The 19,115-nt window shown below is 33.3% G+C and overlaps 1 protein-coding gene across 10 annotated transcripts in view; it reads left to right on the forward strand.

The window, feature by feature from the left end:
* Positions 1 to 958: 958 nt before the first annotated feature.
* Positions 959 to 19,115, forward strand: part of LOC139095278 (tachykinin-like peptides receptor 99D) — a 110,768-nt gene continuing 92,611 nt past the window's right edge. For 3 of the 10 annotated variants that reach the window (XM_070646575.1, XM_070646583.1, XM_070646585.1), the window contains exons 1-3: positions 959 to 1,282; positions 3,415 to 3,527; positions 7,118 to 7,300. The gene's annotated coding sequence lies outside the window, so the exon portion shown is untranslated. Of the gene's footprint in view, positions 1,292 to 1,334; positions 1,353 to 2,854; positions 2,870 to 3,414; positions 3,546 to 7,117; positions 7,301 to 19,115 lie in introns of those variants that run through there. The other 7 variants (XM_070646579.1, XM_070646577.1, XM_070646576.1 and 4 more) reach the window with 7 other exon arrangements.

A 19,115-nucleotide genomic window follows, 5' to 3' on the forward strand; every position in this document is an offset into this window, starting at 1 on the left:
GTTTAGTTCGCAAACCTTTTTTTGTTCTTAAAACTTGTTAACAATTTGAAAAATAAAGTTTCATTCATCAAGAGAATCAAGTCTGTTCAACTTCATGACGTATAAGCCATAAAATAAACTTAGAAACTGTATGAAAACAGTGGTTTGAGTATATCCATAAGTATAATAATTTAAGATGTTTTATATCATGATGGAAGTTCTCATGCAGGTACCCAAAAAAGAGGAAGAACTTTTTCACATCCCAAAAAATTTTGTGCTGCTTATTATTTAGATTTTATTAAAATAAAACTCACCGACGAGGCAGTGACACATGCCCGCATATCCATCTAAAACTCAATTCAGGATGGATTTATAAATAAATCTGTTGAGCTCAACAAAGGATATTGTTTTATAACTATTGTTTATGCCACTGGGGGAACTCAGTTCCAGTTTTTCAATCAAATGGCAAAACAAATAATTCATATAAAAAAAATTTGCATGTCTATTTCCTCACGCCTAACTCAATATTTCAATGCTATTATAGTCGAGTCTTTCCCATGTGCTTTTACAGCCTTTTTTGATATTGAATTCATTGAAAATATGAAATATGAGATTGTTGTTGAAAAATGAGAGAGTATGCGCATTATGGTCGAGATAATGAGTACTATCTGAAAATACAATCTAAGAAGATCGTGTTATAAACAAGAAAACAGTGTTGTAGTGCGCACTATATTCGAGAAATCACTAAAAATCACAGAGAGTCGGAAAAATCGTCATGAAATCATCGAGAGAGCGAACAATTTTTGTTTCAATTCCTGAATGAAAGTTGTTGCTGTTCATGCTTAATATTTTTTTTTTCTCTGCTCGAAGAGAACTAAAGCAGAAGAAAGAACGAAAGAAGAAAAAAAAAATGAAAATGAAAACACAAACAAGTCAGAATATTTCATGTTATAACATATTCAGTTGTCGTGTAGCTGTTGAAGCGAGAGCAACAGTACCGTTTTGCGGTTAGTGCTGAATATAAGAAGATCTTTAATAGGATTTAATTCCTTTTGTGGATGATCATTAAATATAGAGAAAAAAATAACAAATGAAATGTAATAAAAAGCGGAAAACTTGTGTCAGTCGTGTGTATCAAGTGATAAGACATTGTATATATGTTTCCGTAATTTTTTTGATAATTGTGTATAATTCTGGTGTAAAAATAATTGGAGTAAAAAATTTGTGATAATTTTTATTTTGTCTTGTCAAAAACAGAGAGACGGACAGAATTTGTATTGGCGTGTTGATAACGATTACTGAAGTAATATTTGTGAGAATTTAATGCCTTCTCTTAAAAAAAATATTGAAGATATCTTTGGAAAGAATCCAAGGTCGGAATATGGAGTGGATTTCTTGCAGTTTTGTGCTATTCAGTTTTGAAGTTTATGTGAAATAAAAATTAGTTATGACTGGAATTTTTGATGAATTTTTTTTAAATTATTTGAAATTTTGAAATTTTGGATGAAAATAAGAATTTTGAATTTGAAAGAAATTGAAAATTTGAAAAAAATGTATTGAAATTAGAAAAAAAATGAAAATTTAAAAAAATTTGAATTTGATTTTTAAAATCAAAATATGTTAAAAAAAGATTAAAAACGATCACCTTTTCAATCTAAAACACTTAAATTTAGGTTTAAAAAAAAATAAAATTGATGTTGCAATTGAAAAATTTAAAATTAAAATTAAAAATTATTTTTTATGATCCAAAAATTGGTTTTTAAATTCAAAAATTAATTTTCAATTTATTAATAATTTTAATTGATTTTTTAACATTGAAAAACTAATAATTCTAAGGTTGAAATTTTACAAAATGCAAAAACTTGAAAAGATCTGTTGAAATTCAATAAAACAGTAGGAATTAATAATTAGCAAAAATTAATGAAGATTGCAATATAATTAACATAATTTCTAGCTCCTAACATCAGAATCTAGCATTTTTCATAAATTTTTCAATTTCAATAATTTTCAAAAAAATCCCAAAAATTTGCAAAAATTCAATAAAATTTTCAAAAAAAATTCTGACCTTCATTCTTAATAGATCATTAAACAAAAAATCACAAACAAAAAATCAAACAGATTCCCATAATATATACACAATTTCAATTACCATTGAGCATCGAGAAAATTGCCATGTACATATCTTGAAAATATATAACAATTTCTAGGAAGTCTATAGAAATTATTGAAATAACTTGATAATAATTGGATGTAAATAATACATTTTACCTAGTAATTTCGCTAATTCTACAAAAAAAATTGATGTAATAACTTTTTAATTCAATTTTGTATTGAATCAAACATGATTGATTAGTGGAAGTTGTTACTAGGGAGTGAAGTAGTTTGAGGATTAGGCAGTTAAGTAATGAGGTACTTAGGCAGTCATGTAGTGAGAGACCTACCAATCAAGTAGTGATTTACTTGCAAGTTAAGTAGTGAGAGATTAGGCAGTGAAATACTGAGTTGTTTACCAGTCAAGGGACTAGGCAGTGAAGGAATGAAGAGTTTATAGGTACAAAAACCCCAATTTTGACTAAAATTTTCAAGGTTTTCTTGAAAACAAAAATTGAAAAATTTCACTAAAAATTAGAAAAATTTCTTGACAAGTTCCAATAAAGCACTGCGAATGTTGACCTCTGATACAAGTATGAGCAACACAAATGAATGCTCTTTCATGGAACTTTCAAGTCTTCTTTAAATTTAAAGCTTTTTGATCGCCTTTTAAAGTTCTTAAAAATCAAATCGAAGTTGACTTCAATTTGACAACTACATGAATATCACACAGATAAGCTTCATTTGTATCGCTTGGGACGTGTCTCAACAGAAGCAATGGAAAGTGGGATTGGGGAAGGTAGGAAGCTCTTTGGATTTTGGATTTTCTCCCAAAATTTCTAACAATTCAAAAATTTTGTAAGAAAGGCTTTGACCTCCAAATGTCCCCCTCTCTCCTGAATACGTCCCTGATTTAAGCAAAAATTGCTCCTCAAGGTTGACCTGAGTCTATTTCATCAAATCTTCCAAACTAATCAAAAATTAAAAAAAAAAAACAAAACTCAACTTCATATTCAGTCACATGATTGAAAAGTATATTTACATTTCAATATTATCAATCTACACCAATAAAAATTTATAAATTGCTTTATTGTGGCCAATAAAAACTTTATTGACCCATCCGAAAAAAAGAAGAAAAAACAAAATTCCAATTTGAGTCAATTAACTTTTTTCATTTGATGACGCTGACTGCAAGAAGAAGTCCATCCATATTTCTACATAAAATTCTCGTTAAAATTTATTTATTTATGTGCTGTCTAAAAATGATAAAAATAAATCTCTTCCAAGATCCACAAAAAAAAAAGTTCAATTTATTAATATATTCGTTTATTTTCTCTACAACAGCATCAATGCGCAAACAGCCAGTAACAAAAAATATATGTTGGATTTTGCTCCTTTTCTGTTGATAAAGAATTAAAAGATTAGTGCAAAAAATTATTCGTGCTTTATTATGAAAAGTCTGTGGCTTCAATCAAGTGATTATACAATTTACTTTACTTCTTTTTTTGAATGAATTCAATTAATTCCAATAATATTGAGTTGAACTGAGATTGAAATTTACATTACAAAAGCGATGAGAATTCACAATTTTTTTTTATTCCTCTTTTCTTTGGATTTTGGGGGTTGTTTGCAAGTGATGTGAATGTTTGTAGCCGAGTGTGGTCGTCTCAAATTCGAGTTTTTCGACATTAGATTGTCGAAAAATTCAAACTCAACTTATTTTAAAATAGAAATTTACGTTACGAAGAAAATTGAAAATAACGGTCAAAAAAAATTTGAATATTAATTTTTTTTTTGGAAAAAATAAACGATCGTTTTTGAGAAAGCTACACTCTGGTTTGTAATTTGATGGTTTTTTGAAGCTAGTTTCTTACTGCTTGCTTTCTTCCTTCGGTGGCCATACATATCAACTATGATCAATGGCCTTCTTCAGATATCTAGCTAGAAACTAGCTCTACTTACTTACTTACTTCCTTGGCTGATGCGCACGAGGGCCCGTTGCCTATCTTTCGAAACTTTCTGCCAGTTCGGGATATTAAGGACTCTAGCGTCCTTTTCAACACATGCAATCCAGGAATTCTTAGGACTAACCAACTCTCCTGCTCTCCTGCTTACTTTCTAAACAATCATAATTTACAAGTTTGTTGCTCTGTCCCAAGGATGAAATGCTGATCAAAACTGATTAAAACCGAATTCTTTAGTTGTTGCTCTATTGTAGGCATTTTTCAAGTGCTGTTGCCCGAAATAGATTCGATAGTGAACATAAAAACTATAAATAACATCTAACTTCATCATACTCTCATTAACTGACTTACTTTATGTGAGAATAGGTCGAGATTCACGGTTTTGATTGTGGCGTATCATCAAGTTGTGACACGAACAAGTCTAAACAAAACTCCTGTAGGACAAACTAGTTCAAAATATTCCTCAAAAAATGCAATTTCTGAGTCTTCAAAGCAATATACTTGATTACTTATTTCGCTGGCCGTACAGGTCACCTGAAACTGACTCTATTGCTGACTACGGCTTGGCAATATAGCCTTTGGAATTACTGTACCCTAACATACAAAGACCATTCTTACATTAATGAGTATACTCAGAGTATGCTCTTTGTTTGTTAGGGGTAAGGCACGGGTGTATTTTAATTCAGAACCAACTTCTCGGTATACACTTAAACTTGGTGCATGTCCTAAGTTATACCTCATTTTAGAAATAAGAGTCGGTGTTTGATAGATGTTAAGGAGGTAGAGAGGAGGAATGACCAATATATTCAATTTGCTTGGATTTTTCATGGCAAAAATCCCATCCTTCTTGCCTCCCTATGTTGAATTTCTGGCTATGGCCTTGCTGTAAAATTTTTTGCAGCTGCAGCTATTAAATGATAACAAATTTGCAGAATATTTACTCAATTCACCTGTTGCAAAGCTGAAAATCCAAATTACTGCACTTTGCATTCAGTACAGTTCCAAAAAATGAGTTACATCACTTACGATTAAACCTTCAATTCACTATGAAAATTTTTATTTTCTCAAAAAAAAAAAAATATTTTTCTACATCATGAAAATGGTGAAATGATGAAGAAAAGGCTGATAATTGAGGAAAATTAACGAAGAAAAATTAAGTTTTTGTCACCGAAAAAAAATTTGCGTTCATTCCTTAACAATTGATTGGATTTATCCAATTACAAGCACTTTGGGGTACATTAAATTTAATAGTCACGAACATTTTGTATCCATTATGATTTTTTTCTCTCAGATTTAAGGAAATTTATTTCGTGACAGGTGTAAACTTTTGGCAGATGGAAATAGAATTAACGATAGAATTTTTGTTTATTATTGGCTCAATTTAAATGAGTTGTTATTAATGGATATTCGAGGTTTGTGGATGTAGTGATGAATTGCTGATTCTTTTCTTGCTATTGTTGTTCATGAGTGCTTCTTAGACTGATAATTTGTTATGATACAAAGGACATAAATCGATAATTTTGGATATTCAATGTTATTGATGGGATTATTAGAGGGTATGGACACAATTGTTGGTAAATTACAAACTCTCAAGTGATGGACAATAGGTTATATCTGGTTAGAGTCATAACCAGCCAACCCGAGCGTCACAATGTAAAAAATCGCATCTTCGACTCAAATTTGAGTCAAAATTTCTCGATTCTATTGCAATTCAGTCTCTTACTGTTAATACAGCAACGTAACGGAGTCCTATGTAACGCGATGTGTTGTTCGGGCAAGCTTATTACGTGATTTACATTGGAATTTTTGGATGTTCCAGTTTTCTGAACCAATTTCATCACATGGAGAAGAAGTCAATGAGGAGATTGGTCAGGATTGCCAATTTTCTATTCTTCGCCCAATCGGCACTAGAGCCAAGTGGCAGCCACTTGGCGAAAACAACCGGATTTGCCAAGTGGCAGCCACTTGGCTCTAAGTATACTACGTTTGGTTGTCTAAGTATAAGTTCCCTAACAACCAAACGACCCCCATTATGAACTTTCCAAATCAAATTTTCATTTTAAACCAAAAAAGAGAGACAATTTAACGTCAATATTGTCGAATGTGTTAAATAAATTAGCACCTATTAAATAAATTCAATTTTTCACTTAAGTTAACAAATTGGTCTAATTTAATTAAAATGTTATTAAAAATTTTAAAATGTTTAATTAGCAGTTGAATGGACTTGGATATTTTTAGTGCATATTTGAAGCTATAATAATGTAAAGTTGATTAGGAGTCTTTTAAAGTTATAATGAAGTAATTGGAGAGAATGAACAATTCTTTTAGATGTTAGTGTTTATGAGTGTTGTGCAGGGCGATGTCAGAGGACAAGGAGGGTGATGGGAGTTATTGAATTGAACTTAACTTCAAAGTTGCAAAACAGGAGCCCGTGACAGGCAAAAAACGTTCAATTTCTTGACAATTTTAAGGTTTTTAAAGAAAACAATATTCATTATTAAGAAATTGCACAGTTTTTGCCTGTCACAGATGTCTGTTTTGCAACTCTGCTCCCCATTTTGAGACACTCTTTGGTGATGTCAATACCTCTATATTTTTGCAAAATTCCTTGATTTGCTAGAATGTTTCGAAATAAATTGTCCGAAAGTCTCTTACCCAATCGGCACTCTTTGAAATGTTGCCACCACGGCCACGACATAGTAGTATACTAGGAACCAAGTGGCAGCCACTTGTCAAATCCGGTGGCAACATTTCAAAGAATGCCGATTGGGTTAGTTTGAACTTAGATTACTCACTTCCTCTCGGTTATGGAAACTGTGTCACCATGCCTCCCCTCTGGTTTGGAGAGTGAGTTACCCATCTCCACCTAAGTAGATAGAAAAGGCTTTATTATACATCAGCATAATTAAAATTTCACAATTTTTTGAAATACCTGCTTAGATATTACTTAAAAATCACTAAAATCCAAATCAAAGTAATCTTCGTGAATTCAAATTACAAACAAAAATTCAAAATTTTTCCTCGTTCATCTCGTTCAAATCCCGGTTCAAACTCAATAATAATCACCTTTAATCCCTTCAAAGTGACAAAAATAATACAATAGTGCTGATGATTACATTTAAAATTACTTACAGTGAAATAAATTTGACATAAATTAAAAAAAGAAGAGATAAAAAGTTTTAAAGTGTTAAAAATAAAGCAAATAAAAATTGGGGAAAAAATATTCAGTTCCAGCAAAGCAGAAGCGTCAGATATTTTCGAAAAAGGTAAGCATTTTTTGATCGTTATTTCATTGAACAAAAATTTAATACAGGAATTATAGAAATTTTTATTTTTGCATTAATTACCATCACTTATCTCTGTTTAATCTCCTCGAACCATCGAAAAAAACAGAATTTTTCTCCCAATATACTTTATCTTCTTATCGACTCGGCTGTGTTCGTGTTGAACACATTTTAGCGATGCCACAAAATTGAAAAAAAATTTTAAATTTCGATTGCATAAACAAACATCTCATTTGGGTAGCATTTTAAAAAGCATTTAATTAAAAATACACGATTTGTTTATTATCGAGTTGTAATCTCCGGGCAGTATATGGGATGGTGTCAAGGTCGTGAAATTTTTGTTTTGTGTTGATTCTGTGGAGGTGTTTAAAGATCGGACAAAAGTGATTGAATTATTGGATGATTTTCTTTAAAGAGAATTGTTATAAAATATGTTTTTCAGGAACTTATTGAGTGCTATTTTTTGGGTATAACTCATTAGTGAGGTTATATCTTGTAGAATTCTGGGTCATGAAAATGAGGTGAATTCAGGTCACATCTTGAGCTTCACAAATTCTCAATTTCGACTTTCTAAACCGAAAACAAGATTGAGATCGACATCAGAACTGGATCCGAGACTGCAACTGGGGTCGAAACCGGTACTGGAACCGAAACCGGGACTGGGATCGAAATCGGGACTAGAATCGAGATTGGTACTGAGACTGAGAGTGAATCTAGGACCGAAAAAGAGACAGAGACTGAGAACGGAACGGAGACCAGTACTGGGATTGAGACCGGTGCAAAGACTAGATTCGAGACCAAGACGGGGATTGATACCAAGACCAGGACTGAAACTGGGATTTGGACCAAAATCGGGACTGGTTTGGAAATCGGGACTGAAATCGAAATCGGTACTGAGACCGAGGACGGGTCTAGGAACGAAAACGAGACTGGGACTGATACCGGGTTTGAGAACAGGACTGCGATTGAGACTAAGACGGGGAATGGGACTGAGACCGAGACTGGGACCGAGATGGGGACTGAGACCGAGACAGGAACTGGTACCTTAACGATATTATTCGAGCTATATCTTGAGGGTCATTTCATGCCAATAAGAGTCTCATTGTCCCAAATTTTTCCAAAAATTGGAGAGTTCAACTCCCAGATCCCCTCCCCCTCTTCTAAATACGCTCCTGCGTCACTCTACTCATATCTTTTGAGAACAGGTGCTTCTCGGTACCGAAGGTCCACATAGTCTAAAAAATGAATTATGCATACTTTATTAAATAAACATTTTCTCCTTCACTCTATTTTGATTTATCGGAACTTCATCGTGCGTGTCGAGAGCTGTTAACCTTGAAAAATTATTCATTCGAAATTTTAAATTTTTTTTATTATTTTATTTTCATTTTAAGCATAACACACATTTTCCAATCAAAAATAAAAAAGGAATTAATATTGTTTTTTTATGAATTCATCACAAATTGATGGAAGAAGAAGAGAAAAGAAAATAGAAGATTAATGATACATAATATCCGCCTGGAAATATTTCTATGCCTGATTTTTTGAACTTGAAAAATTTTTTTTTACGTTCTTTTTTTGTAATTTATTGCCGCATAAAAATTAATGCTTCTGGCATAAATTTTTTCAACAATTTTCTTATCGTATCTGTAAGCAACCAACTGTGTCTTATCTATTGTAAGACGAAATAATGGTATAGAAATGTCAAAAAAGATTGCAAATTTAAAGTGAATTATTGTTCAATATAGAAATCTTGGGAATTGAATGCTGTAGAGCAGGGGTGGGCAACTTGTGTGCTGCCAAAATGTTTTGGAAATTCCATGGGTAGTATATCGACTACGGTTTCACCCGAGACTTACCATCAATGTGCCACAAAAAATAAAAGGTTGCCCACAACTGCTAAACAATCTCAAATGTCCATGAACTGTTCAAATTAACGCAATTCATTTACATCTAATGACATAAATAAGATTTTGAAAAAAAAGCTACTAAATTCTTCAGGATTTGCTATGTGTCATGAAATATTCAATGAATTTCATCCCGAAATTGAATTGGAAATTTCATTCATTCCATTCTCTTTTAAATCTATAAGCTGCTATGGAAAAGCATTTGTCATATGAGAGTTCTATTGTCTAGAGTATAGTAGGATGTTGACAAATAGACAGATAGAGTGGGCTAATCTCTTATTTAGAAATTTAATCAGCAAATAGCAAAAATGGAACATGAATTTCTGTAGGATTTTTCAAAATATCAGGAAGAATCAGAAGTTGTAGGTTCAGAGGAATTTTGAGACTTTTCTATCCCTTCCAAGATACGCCTTTGGAGGTGCTACATTTTAATTATCATGATTAAAAGGACGCCAAGTCTGAAAATCACATTTTAATCGCAATTTTTAAATGCACATCATTTATGAGCAACTCCGGGCTATACTCAAACTAATAAAAATCATAAATCATTTCATAAATTCTCAATATTACAATTTACAGTTCATATTATTGAGGTATTCACAGTCAATTTACAGACTGCAAGGATTAATCGACTTTATAAATAATGCCTGTCATTTTGAACGATATTTTAATTTTCCTAATTTAATTAATTCGGTTGCTACAAGTCAACAACCTCTAATGAAACTCTCTTTGATGGATTGATAATGCTAATAATCAGGATTACGACCCACATACATTAATATGACTGTTGGAAAGCAAACACAAATTGATTTGTTAATTAGTTTGAATTCGGGTTAATTGATTATTTTTGATGTTTATTTGTTGGATGATTGAAATTTATTAATTCTGAATTTTTGAATAATTTATTAGTGTTTGCCCGGAGGGCACAAATGAAGAAGGCTCTGGGGCGGCTCCGTTCAGGGCATGGCTTAGTCCAGAGCATAGCTCATTCTAGAACATGGCTCCGTTCAGGGCAATGCTCCGTTCAGGTCAATGCTCTGTTCAGGGCAACACTCCGTCCAGAGCAATACACCGTCCAGGGCAATACTCCGTCCAGGGCAATACTTCGTCCAGAGCAATTTTCGGTCCAGGGCAATACTCCGATCAGGGCAATACTCCGTTCAGAGCATGACTCCGTCTAGTAAGGCTCCGTCCACAGCCTTATTCATTTATGTCACTCGGGTTAAGAAGATTTGAATCATCTGATTTTCAAACTAAAATTACTTTAAAGCCTTAACATTAAATAATCATTAAAGTATCAGTCTAATCGAAATTACCATTTATTCTGCAAAGATGCATCGAAAAAGAGCTCGTTCAAAGCTATTTCGTATAAAATCCCATGAAGCTTAAGTTGTCAAATTGATATGCTATTTGTAGAAAATTTTCATTTTCTTTAATGTTTATTTTTCGTCTTGTTCCAATTCCAACCGAGAACAGAAGTTAGTAGCATTAACGATGAATATAAAGATATCAGCATTATTATGAGGAAATTATTCCATATGTCAGTCAGACCACCAATGATGATTGTGAATTATTTGAGTTAAAACTAGTGTATCGTCCAGAGCATGACTCCGTCCAGGGCAATACTCCGTCCAGAGCATGACTCCGTCCAGGGCAATACTCCGTCCAGGGCAATACTCCGTTCAGAGCATGACTCCGTCCAGGGCAATACTTCGATCAGGACAATACTCCGTCCAGAGCATGACTCCGTCTAGTAAGGCTCCGTCCACAGCCTTATTCATTTATGCTACTCGGGTTAAGAAGATTTGAATCATCTGATTTTCAAACTAAAATTACTTAAAGCCTTGACATTAAATAATCATTAAAGTATCAGTCTAATCGAAATTACCATTTATTCTGCAAAGATGCATCAAAAAGAGCTCGTTCAAAGCTATTTCGTATAAAATCCCATGAAGCTTAAGTTGTCAAATTGATATGCTATTTGTAGAAAATTTTCATTTTCTTTAATGTTTATTTTTCGTATTGTTCCAATTCCAACCGAGAACAGAAGTTAGTAGCATTAACGATGAATATAAAGATATCAGCATTATTATGAGGAAATTATTCCATATGTCAGTCAGACCACCAATGATGATTGTGAATTATTTGAGTAATGTTTGAAAAAAAATTGCTTTTTATAGATCCATTTGTATTTCCACTCGTCAGCCACATGACTTCGATTGTAAACAATTAATATTGTCCATTCAAAAGGAAAAAAAAAATGCTTTTTTTATGTGACGGAAATTCACTGTCCGTATAATGACTGTTTCCACAAACAAAATTTGTGTTATTGTGTCATGCTTATGAACATTTTTGTGTTATTTTGTTATGATATTAATTGATGTTAGGAATAAGAAGTTATTTGGGGATTATGGAATTTAATTTGGATGCAGCCCTGATGCAAGAATTAAGATGAGCATCTTGATCTTTTTGACGCCCCGGAGTAGTGGTTGATAAGCGATTCTCCTTTCCCTTTTTGCTATTTTGTGACTTTTTGGTTAGAATAATTGCGCCCTGGAGTAATGGCTCCAAAATGATTCTCCATAAAACATTCACAGGATTAAGATTAAGTGTTAGAAACCTCCAAGGAGGAGTGGGAGGGACGGATTTAATTTTAGGATAGCTAACTTGCTTATGCAGACAAAATATTGCAATTTTCTTGAAGTTATTTTTAGACAAAACTATAACCGCCTCCCACCTCTCACTAAGACTTTGATTAGGATACAATCCCAGCAACCTCAGGGGGTCGCCTCGCTCTTTTCTTAAACACTGCATAATTTCCCTACAATCCTCAAGAATGTCGTCCTCAAAATAGAGCAAAAAATCATTTCACAACATTTTTTTCGGTGTTTTTTGCAAGTTTTTTTTGGGTAATTCTATCATTTTTAATTAATTAAAAAAAAGTTTAATTAAAACATTCGAGCATAAAAAGCTCCAAAAAAATGTTTACAACTACTTAACAATACAGATTATTACGAAAAGTATTTTATTTTAAGAAAAATTAGAAAAACACCCCCGCACTAATACCCGTTAATTATTTTTGTATCGTATTATCGTGAATCCTTGTCGGCAAAATCGATGAAGAAAATTTAAAGGCTTTTATTCAATGTCTGCGTCACACAAAAAAGTGATAGAGAATCAAATGATTTTAAGAGGGAATTAAAGAGGAAAAAAAAGGTACTTTAAATATTTTAATGTAGAACAGAAATAAAAAAAATAACTAAAAGCATGAATATTAAATCCTTAATGAAAACAAATTTTAATCACCGACTCGGCTCGTACTATAGCACAGAAAAAATAGGTTATGCTGTGAACAATTTTTTGTATAATTAAATCTGACATATCATGAAAATTAAAACAGACATATTTAATGTTGTTCTCTGCCATTCATTTACAGAAAATGCGATTACATTCGTTCTAAATTGTTGAGTGCTCAGGTTCTCTGTAATTATTGTAATTTATTTAGCATGATAAAAAATGGAAGATATTTTTTTATCTACAGTTTCTGTTATCAAGAAGTGGATGAATTTTTTTAAAATTTCTTTAGGAGTGTTATAGGTCGTTGCAACAGTTGTTACAACAGTAGCTGCAACAATCTCTGAGACAGTTGTTACAAGAGTCATTTCAACATTCATTGCAACTGTTGATGAAACTTTTATGGCAAAAATTGTGGCAAAAGTTGTTGCAATAGTAATTGCGACAGTTGAAGCAACAATTGTTGCAAGAGTCAACGCGACAATTGAAGCAACAGGCATTTTAAATTTGTTCCAACAATCATTGCAACAGTTGTTGTAATAGTCATTGCAACAGTATCTGCCACAGTTGTTGAACCAATCATTGCAAGTGTTGTTGCAACAGTTGTTGCAATAGTCATTGCAGAACAGTCAATTCAACAGTTGTTACCACAGTCAATGCAACATTTCTTGCAACTGTCATTGCAACAATGGATGCAACAGTGATTCCAACAGTAATTGCAACAGTCATTGCATTATATATGTTCTGAAAGTGGGGAGAGTCCTACTTCAACTCATCTCCAAGAACTAGGCATCGCCCCTGAACATTACAATTCTGATTTAGAGTATAAGTTTAACATAAATTCATCATCATAGTTGTTGACCGTAGACTATCCAACTTATTTAAAACGAGATAATACGAATATTAAGACAATAAAATTTTTCATTGTCTAGCGCACGTGCCATGAATGCAGCAGCAAATCCTATATATTATTTTTATAAAAAAAATATCTGCTTGCCATTGAATGTCACGAACAATAATTCATTCACTTAACAGGATGATCAAATAACAGTGTTGCCAGATGCTGAATAAAATAATTTTTTTTTAAAAATTATCACCCGCAAGCATTTAATTACGAGAGCAACAAATTTTCCAGGAAGGAAATAAAAAAAATAAAAATTAATAATTCAATATGTGTTTACGCTGTTGACACTGATTACATTAATAATATATTATTATTTTTATGTGACAACAAATTTAATTAAGCTACAATGGTCTTTAAATTTACGTAAAATTACAGACATTATTTATAAATTAACATAGAGAGAAATAGTCAGCAGCAGGCAATGCAAACAAAATCATCTCATTGAGTATTTATAAGAAAAACATTTCAGGTTGAATTTCCTATTTGAGGCAGTAAATCTCTCGTCTGATTTTGATTTGATGCTGTAGATGCAGAGATGGATGTAGGGAAGTTAAGATTGGTGGGGAACAGGTGGCAAGTGACAGAAAATTGTGGGTTCTTAATGTCGCAGCGTGTCTTTTGAGTAGCTTCCGTGTCACTTTATTGTGGCCTCCATGTGGCTTTCATGTGGCATTGATGTGACATTCGTGTGGCATTGATGTGACTTTCATGTGGCTTTCGAATAAATTTCATGTGTCTTTCGTGTATCTTTCATTGATCCTCTATGTGGCTTTCATGTGGCTTTCACGTGGCTTTTATGTGGCTTTCACGTACCTTTCTTGTGGCTTTCGCTTGGTACTCTCTGTGGCCTCCATTAACCTTCCAATTTATCCACAGTTCAGATTTGTAAGAACTATCTAAGAAACAAGCCAAAAAGAGCAGAAAATTAATCAAATATCAACCTAATTACACTCCCATACAAATCTATAAACACAGCATCTAATCGCACATATGGAATAAGATATCGAAAAATAGTAAGCGAAATATGGAGAGAATAAAAGTGATGATTAAGCTCGCATATAATAAAAAACCTATAATTATCTCACGTTATACTGCACACATGATTTTTTGAATACAATACAGCATTTGCACATGCAGTAAATTAATTTTACCTCCTAGGTGTTTAAAAATTGATTTTTTTTTTTTGAATAAAATTAATTTTTGATTACTGATTTTTGCTGAATATCAAGTTTTAATAAATACGTGTAATTAATTAATTGAGCATGAGGAATTAAAATTTCTGTGGGGAAATAATTAATTTAGCACTGAGGGATTTTAAATTGATGATTAGGGTTTAGTATGAATTTTTGGATCTATTAATTGAGTTCTCAGGAGATTAGAGTGATTTGATGAGTACCCAGAAAGCACATGCTTGCAGATTGATTTAAGTTTCGACTCTAGAGCGACGTGACTCTGACTTGCTGATAGATTTGAACCGAATCTAATGACATGCCAGAGTCACATCAGCCAGGAGCCGGCTTGACTCGAAAATCGTTCCAGATTTGATCCGAACTCGATACCATTCCTCAGTCACTCCGACTAAGAGCCGGATTTTTGATAATTTAACCGATTTGACCTATTCCGGGTAGCAGCTGAGTGACACGAATCATACAAAGGCAACTTTAAGCTTCATGTAAGTTCCATATTCCGAGTGGAACAAGCTGTGATCAAGTAACATACTCGCCACATTTCATGCCAAGTTCCACAAATGTCAGACTTGTCAAATGGTGGATTTGTGTCATTCAAGTCAAGTTCATGAGCAAAGGAAGTGAGATTTTTAGTCAAAACCAGGTGTTCGACCAAATAACTTCTTAAATTTGCTGAAATCTTTGATAAGAAAAATTCAAAAATTTCCTCAAATCCATTCCTAAATCACTCTCAATCCTGACTCCTCATCATCCTCCATCCTTCATCCTTCATCTTCAACATTTTGCCTTTAAAAATTAATTAATTTACGTATGAAAATTATTTCATTATTATTTAAAAAGCTCAACGACAAGTCATGACTTCTCCTTTCATCTCAAATTAATTCAAATTTTATTATTTTTTTAATAATAAAAATATTAATAAGAGCACACAATTAAGTACAATTTTGAGACTTTGTAGCTCATTAAAATTTTATTACATTTTTCTTCCTCATTTTTGTGATGAATTTTTGATCGCTTTATGCTTGATTTGAGAGGAGAAATGATTTTTTGGAGGTTGATGATAAGCTTATGAATGAATTATAGGAAGTAGGAGTTTTTAGTGAAATTGTTTTGTTTGATTTTTGGAATTGTTTGAGTTGTTGAATTTAGAAGTTCAGTTGGATTATTGAGTGGGTCAATGAAATTAGGAAGGCACTCTAAAATTAGCAAAGAGATTCCTCAATTTCCAATACTAACCCCAGATATACTCATTTATGTCTTGTTAGACTGGTTCTTTTAATAGCATAGCCCTGAATGGCTCCGACTTGATTCTAGGCTCGGTATGAATCCAGTATCATATCAAGGTCACGAACTCTAATCTGGTACTAAATCATAGTGATGCCAGCATGGGACCAGATTTATGGAAGAATAATCGATTTGAGTATCCATCACGAATTGACTAGGCTTTCTGAAATCTCGATTTTGATGAATTTTCCCATACTTAGACCGAGACCTAGACCGAGACTTCAAGGAATTCTTCGAAGTCTCGATCTCGACAAATCTTGAGAGTAAAGCTGGGAAGTCTTGATTTCGACTAACCGATTTGTATTCCATCCTTACGGCTTCAGTTGATCTTTGAACTACACGTTAATTTCGAAATATTTATCTTAATGACTATGAACACATGAGCATGTTCAGGATGCCCTCAGGTTCCAATTTTGACGAAATTCTACAATATTTTGATGTTTCAAGAAGAACTTGATATTCACTTGACTCAGGAATAGTAGACTCTAGTTGACTCATTTTTCTGACTAACCCGACTTCAAACTCTGGTTTTTAAAACCGATCCAAATTTTATTGATCCATAATTTAACGCCTTTAACAGCAACTTATTATTATTTAATAATTCATACCTTTTTCTCGGAACTCCTAAAGGCAATATAGAAAATAACTCAATAATTATAAAAACATTTAATGACTTAATTGAAATTAAATTTTACTATAAAAAATTCAAACAACTTACTGCTTCACATGCAGTAACAATTTATCATCACACCGTATGTGTGAATAAAATTATAATACATACACTTGCTTTCTCATATCACTTTGCGATGTGTATCAAGTGTGAAAATAACAAGAAGACTTGGAAACTTCTTGACAGCAAAAATAAAAAATTAAAAACTTTCTTAATAAAATCACAGAGAAAAAAAAAGTTTTTTATTTCATTCCTTTGTATGAAGTGATTTTAATTACTTAAATAACATGCTGCATGCTGTATGGAAAAGTAATGTGAGAGAGACTTAAGGACACATTGTTGAAATGAAAAGATATAATAAATTTTAAGTTTTTATTTAATTAATTAGGAGTTTTGTTGTTGTGTTGCTGAAGGGAAAATGAGAAGTTTAATGGCATTTTGGATGTTTTATATGCTTTTTAATTGTTGATAATTGGTGCAGTGGTGCCAGAAATGTTTTAGGAAAGATCGTAAAATGTTTGATTTGGATAAAATTATGGGATCTTTTGTGAGCGTATTTCTTAACCTCTGTGTGCATCGACCTCCGTGGACCTCCGTGTGCATCGACCACCGCTGCGCGTCGACCTCCGTGTGCGTCGACCACCGTTGGGCGTCGACCTCCGTGTGCGTCGACCACCGTTGGTCGTCGACCTCTGTATGCGTCGACCTCTGTATGCGTCGACCTCTGTATGCGTCGACCTCCGTATGCGTCGACCTCCGTATGCGTCGACCTCCGTATGCGTCGACCTCCGTATGCGTCGACCTCCGTGTGCGTTGACCTCCGTATGCGTCGATCTCCGTATGCGTCGACCTCCGTTGGGCGTCGACCTCCATATGCGTCGACCTCCATATGCGTCGACCTCCGTATGCGTCGACCTCCGTGTGCGTCGATCTCAACAAACAGAACATAAGTCAGTCTAAGCCTCTCAGCTGAACTGACTAAATGACATAACAGTTTATTACATCAGGACCTCATTACTGCCATGCCGACATTCATCTTATAAGTTTAATACTTGACAGGTAAACTTTTTAATTTCCCAAGTTAAATGTACTGATAATAAAGTTGACATCCTTCTTATTACTTCTTATTTTACATTACATTTGAACTTTTTTTCTTAATTGTTAAAATGTCAAGTCTACTTAACGATGAAAAGCTCAGAAAAAAAAACTTTTTGCAACATTCATGTTTGAGGATTTAAAAACTTTACTTGCTCCAAGGAGATGTGGATTAATTTTCATAATTCCTTTAGAATCCTGTGCAGCTTCAAACACACATTTGCATATATTAAATTAAAAAGATACACAATTGAAGGAAAACTACCAAGTATGTTGAAAAACAATGCACAAAAATCTTAAGCAGGTCAATGACAGAAACTTCAAGGTTAAGAACAGCTTGATAATGAAGCTTTTGGTGCTGACACATCGCTGAAAGCTAAAAAAAGACGGTTAAAAAGGGTTTTTTTGGGGGAAAATTTATGCACGAGAAGTCTGTTGACTTTCTTTTACTTCTTAAAATCTTAAGCAGCTGCAGTCTTAATTAAAGATAATATTTTTGTTTGCATATTTAATGCTATAAATTTGATGTTTTAATGAGAAGTTTTGAGATTTTTACGTTAAGTCATAAAATTGTTTGATTGTATCTTAAATGGAAAATGATGGAAGGGTGGCCAAGAACAGAAGAGTCATGGTGCATATAGCATAGAAGACAAGGATGCCCGAGATCAAGATCAAGTCCTGCGTGGTCTCGATCTCAGTCTCGAGAATTTTTCAACACCAAGACTATGGAAAACCTTAATAAGAACGGATTTAATGAGTGAATCTAGTGAATCGGAATCAAAGTTGACAAGACTACATTTTGTAAGGAGTTCCAGTAGCGTCTGGACTCATATCGAGACGACTCTACTTTTTCTTGAAGCTTCCTAGAGCGGAAGTGCTTTTTTGGACTTTTAGAGTCCGGAATCTCAAAGTCATGCCAACTAGGACCTCCCAAAGCCTTGACCTGAAGCAAATCTCGAGACCAAGTTCGGGAAATCTCGGACTCACCATCAAGAACCTTTGCTAACCAATTCTGTTCAGAACTTAGTGGCTTAAAATAGAGAATTTAGGACACTGGAAGATGTGACATGAGACAAATAGTTCGATTTATTCCCGAGCTTCACTAAGAAAGTAAAGGCAGCTTTATGGAATACTTAAAAGGGTGCAGACTTGACATTTTAATAATTTTTGATGACCATTTTGATTAATTTTTAATGCTAGGCTCTAAATAGACTCCATATGAGCTCTATATAGACTCAATATGGGCTCTATATGAGGTCAAGCTTGTCATTGTATCCATAATTGTGTATCTGTCTCCATATTCACAATTTCAAACTACGTTTGCCTTCCATTTGCATTAAACACATAAATAGTCTCTGTATCGTCTAGGACTGCACATAACTTACGATAGCTGCACTTAAGTACCAAAGAAAAATCAATTTCTTTGAAGGACGTCAACTAGGAACGACTTCCCTTT

This window comes from Chironomus tepperi, unplaced genomic scaffold, assembly GCF_022539635.2.
Source record: "Chironomus tepperi strain 1889 unplaced genomic scaffold, CSIRO-AGI_Ctep_v1 contig_364, whole genome shotgun sequence".
In the NCBI taxonomy this organism is placed as follows: domain Eukaryota; kingdom Metazoa; phylum Arthropoda; class Insecta; order Diptera; family Chironomidae; genus Chironomus; species Chironomus tepperi.